Genomic DNA, 5214 nt, shown 5'->3' on the forward strand with positions numbered 1-5214 from the left:
GGTGGGATGGGGTGAGCCGAGCGGAAAATAATAATAATTTCAAAATATTTAAAATAATTCTGTGAAGATTTGGAGTTTATTTATGTCATCAGAAAGCTTCCTTCGCCATCACCCTCCCTGGCATGTCAGGATGTTGCAGGATCAATGCAAACACCCTCAGCTGCTGCTGTCATTTTCCCCTCAGCCCGGCTTCAGAGGTTTGAGAATCCCAGCTCTTTTTATGGCAAGAGCCTCCTGCCTTCCTTTCCAGGAGGGCCGGCTGCAGCCCGCGCTCCGGGAGCCGTTCATCCCCGGGCTCTCCTCAGCCACTGTGGCACTGCGGGGGCACCCTCACGCAGCGGGGCGTGGGGGCGTCTGTCCCCCCCGAATTCCCTGCCTGCAGCTGTGGGCTTGGCCTGCAGGCCATGTGGCAATCGTACCGTACCTAAAGGCAGTTGGTGTTCAGAGGATTGTAACCAGCTGACTTCCAGGAGTTAGTTTTTTCAACTGGCTGTCTATTAAAAGAGGCAAGCAGGAGATACTCTTATGGGGAAAGAATGTAGTGGGGTAAGCTACGCCCCCTTGCTAGGGAAGCCTCTTACATTTTTACCAAAATTAGTAGGTAATAAATTTTATAAGTCAGATACATTTTAGTTGGACTTGAAATACCCCACAGAAACCCACATCAGAATCGGTTCCATTTACAACAGGATACTCCTAAATAGATTTTTCTTTTTTCCTTCTTTTCCCCTGCCCATTAGGAAGCCCAGAATGTGGAAACACTCATAGCTTTCCATTTTCTACTTTGTGATCTTGGATAAATTCGTAAACCATGGATTAGTTGTTTCTTTTGCTTAAAGGGAATGTGAGACTAATAGGAGTAGTAGAAGACGTACTGAATTCTTGGACTGAAGGGATCTGTGTATACAGAATTTGTTCGAATAAGCCTGATGTAAAATCTGCAGTGATGATGGCTCCTCCTAAATCAGTGAGAATTGTCAGGCTTGGATTAGCACCATCATGTGTTTTGGCCCTGTGAACAGTGACTGACAAAAGCAGAAGTTTTACTTAAAAATGGCGTTAATGGCTTTCAGATCAAGGAAATGGGGATTAAGTCCAGCAACAGCATCTTCATGGTGGATGAAGTCAGGTTAGAGGATGGGACCCATAGTGACCAAAGCCCCACCTTGGAATAATGCAGTGTTAATTTGGGAAAGCCACAGAGCCCCTCCCCCCCCAAAAAAAGCCGAAATAAACCCAACTGAAACACAGTTTTGAAAGATTATTCTTGTGAGCTAAATGCAGTGAGATGTGTGTGTCTCCACACACATGTGACACAAATGTGACTCCATTTTGTGAGTCTCACTGTCGAGGTAGGCAGAGGTTACACGTGCATTTTGGAGCTATGTGACGCTACCAGTAACTTTCTGTTCAAAGTTTCCAAAGTGAAGGAGGGAGGTCTGTCAAGCTCATGTAGAAAGTCTCCTGTTTTGGACACTGGTAGTGTTGATAATAGCATTTGTAAGATAATGAGAATAGGCTCGTCTTGTCTAAGCCCCATATCACTGTATAGGAGGTGGCAAAAATATTCTGAAGAGAAAAGTGGAACTTGTAGGATGGGATGAAATTGGAGGTTTGCCCTCAGAACCCTCTGAATCCAGATTCATTAGCACAGCATACCTCCTGGTAAATGAGATGAGAAGGATCCTGCTCTGCCAACAGAGATAAAAAACCATAATAGTTATGTAAACAATTACGTGACAGAATTTTTTTAATGAGTTGTTAATATGATCTGCAACTTGGATGTAGTAGTAGAACAAATGTAATGATTAAATCTGGTGGAGCATTATAGTGGGGTTTTCAGTAGTTGTTGAGGGATGACTGTGGTAAATGATACTCTTCATAGGTTCTTTTGTTCCTCTAATAACTGTTCTTCATTTCAGTAAATTTCACTTTTAATGGGGAATTCCTTGTATGCGTATTGATATGTATACACTGTGGTTGCTATAAATTAGTAAGGAAAATTATCTTTATTCAAACACATGAAAGGTCAAGATGTTTTTCATGATGCATAAACCAGTGGACAGTAACTGTGGTTACGGTAGACACCCCAAGATAACTTCTATCTGTCCTGTACAAAAAATATTATGATCTAAACTTAAGCTTTTATTTATAAATCTCTAATTTATGCTTTTTGTTTTTTCCTTTTACTTTAAATAAATAATATAATCTGGAGGACAGCTTTTATTTTGTATTTTATCCCAGGTTCTCAAGCCGTATACAGCAGAGGCAGTGTTTAGCCACTCCCTGCAGCTCAGAAGACTTTGCATATATCTTAATAGTGAGCACCGGTTGTCTTTAGAGAACAGATGGCACTGATGGGGCTCAAAGTGGTCGTGGTCTTCTGAAAAAAGATGTGCTGTGGGACAGGGAGGAGAATGGACGGGGTTGATGAACCCTACTACTGAAGGGTTTGCATATATTAGAGGTGTGGTGAGGACTTCTGAGAGCAGAACAGTTGGTGCGTTATAGGTGAGTGCTAGATTGCAGGTTAGATTACATTTTACCTTCTGGATGTTAGAGTAGACCTTTTTTGTTACAGGTGAGTGCTAGATTGCAGGTTAGATTAGATTTTACCTTCTGGATGTTAGAGTAGACCTTTTTTTTTTTTTTTTTTTTTTAAACTGAAATGGTCAAAAATACCTCGATTTGTTTTCTCACCAAGTGGGTTGGAGAGAATGAAAGTTGAATACTCCTGGCCTCATCTTGGCCTGACTGCAGTATTTTCAGGATGGTGATTCTCTGTGTCATTAAGATCATTAAGTAATTCGCACATCACAGATGGCTGAGGCGGGCAGACACTGTGGGAGGTCATCTGGTCCACACCTCTGCTCAAGCAGGGCCACCAAGAGCCAGTTGCCCAGGACCTGTTGTCCAGCTGGCTTTTGAGTATCTCTGAGGATGGAGACTCCACAGCCTCCCTGGGCAACCTGGGCCTGTGCTCAGTGACCCTCATGGCAAAAAAACCCCAAACAAACAAAAGTGCTTCCTGATGTTTGTATAGAAACGCCTGTGTTTTGGTTTGTGCCCGTTGCCTCCGGTCCTGCCGGCTGCGAAGGGTGTCTGCATGGCTCTTGGCAAGAACAAGGTGAAAGCTTCTGTTGTACCCAGCATCTCCCTCGGCCTGCGTATGCAAACTAGAGCCCTCGTTATTCATGAGCTCAGATGTCAGCTTACATGACATAGGTTGGGCCTAACAATAAAGTGAGACCAGGGTACGTAAATTGAACGCCAGATAACTTCCTCTACCTGAATCCTTCATTGGCATCTGAATAACTGGAAGATTCGTTGTGTTCTTCACTGCAGGGACGTACATGGGCTGAAAAATTGACCCGGGTGTGTTGCATGCCCTTGTGCTCTTTCTGTTCCAAAGTACTAGCTGTTCAGGTTATGCAAGGGCATGAAATAGATAAAAACGTGAATTGGAATGAAAGTCAACCTTTAATTTACAGATTCTGAAGTGCTTCCTTCTTGGTCTGTTCCTCTTTCAAGAGGTGAGGTTGGTCTGGTGACAGGAATAACCAAAGTGCTGGGAGCAGGAGGTGGCGTAGGCCTCGAGGTAGAGACTAGCCAAAATATTACTAAGGGAAAAAATGATGAAGGAGGAGCGCACAGCTTTTCACCACATGTAGAGTGTCAAAGCATGATGAGCAATTCTGCGTGAGTAAAAGTTTATGCATCAATGAAAAAATATAATGGCTTTTTAATTTTTCTTACAATTTCTAATTAGTGGCTTTGAAAACAACTCTGTGAAGTTCTTCTGAATGGTTTTTAGCTTGATGGTTATTAAAATAGCAAACTGTCATTAAGAGTATAGCTTACAGAGCTTGTTTGTACCCAATTACTACGCCAGGAAATGTGGTAACTGGAATGACTTTTTTTTTTTTCTTTCTTTAACACTCTCAACTGTCTTACAAAGGTCAGCATTTATTTATTCTGTCTACCCCTAATGAGTGGGAAACTTCAGACATTTTAAAGTTGCTGCTGATCTCTTGGAAGTTGTGTAGACTGGTGCAAGAAGTGTCTGCAGTCGTTACTGCTGTTGACGAGCCATTTGCTTGATCCTTTTAGGCTGATAAAGGGGAGATGCCAGGGGCAATGATTATTGATTGCTGATGATTATTGATGATGTAGATCATCAGCGGAGGGTGTGGTTTGGAAGTTTTCCCCTTCAGGAATAGAGTATGAAGAAAGCAGTTATAAATAATGTGAGTAATTCAGACTTTCATGAATAAGCCTAAACCAGGGGATTCCATGCTGAGGTTCTTGCATAACGTAAGGACCCTTGAATTTACATATGATAATCATGATTGTGAATGGAAGTGTGTGGCATTGATCAAACTGTGGTTGCTAGAACTGATACGGTAGTTCAGGATCTCTTTCTTACCTGCTGCCCGCTTATAATGTTTGTGGTTTGTGGCAAGCTAGATCTGCTTTCTTCTACCAATTCCTTGTATAAGCAGGTGCGGCTAATCACTTCTAATGACAGTAATACTTCATGAAGTGCAGTCTGTCTTGTCCAGGGATTTGGTTATTTACAATTTTCCTGTGTTTGCTTTGATTCCACCCTCACCCCCTGGGGGTCAGCATGGGACACATCCCTTAGTAATAATTATTTAATGTATTTGTAATGTGAAACAGTTGTGTGTGAATGTTAGCTAAAAATATTAATGGTTCTGCTTCTGAAGGGAGTGAAAGGGTTGGTAATTGGATATGGGCTTCTTGACCTTTATGTCACTGATTCAGAAACAGTCCATGGTACCAGGTGCCAAAGCGTTTACTGTTTGAAATTTGCTGGGCAGTGGGTAAGGTGATCTTAGTATAGTTTTTAGTGTGCAGGTATGTGTGACTCAAAAGCCAACACGGTGGCTATCGCTGGGAGGAATGTTCGCAGCTAAACTTACAGTTCCTCATTTCTAGATGGGACTATCCCACCTGAGGGTCAGCTACAAACTTCAGAAAGCGGGATGAAGAGGGAGCTTGGATTGCATCTGCCTGCTGTACAGATTTTGTTACTTTCCCTGGAACTGGATTTTAAAAAAAAGAAAAAAAGTGTGTGTGTATATATATACACGGAGACACACAGTTCACTGTAAGGGCACTTCAGTAAGTCTTGATCCGTTTATGTTATCAGCAGATCCTAATCCTAAATCAATGAGCAAAACCCAGGTAAAA

The sequence above is a fragment of the Egretta garzetta genome, unplaced genomic scaffold (genome assembly GCF_000687185.1).
Source record: "Egretta garzetta isolate BGI_Z169 unplaced genomic scaffold, ASM68718v1 scaffold637, whole genome shotgun sequence".
In the NCBI taxonomy this organism is placed as follows: domain Eukaryota; kingdom Metazoa; phylum Chordata; class Aves; order Pelecaniformes; family Ardeidae; genus Egretta; species Egretta garzetta.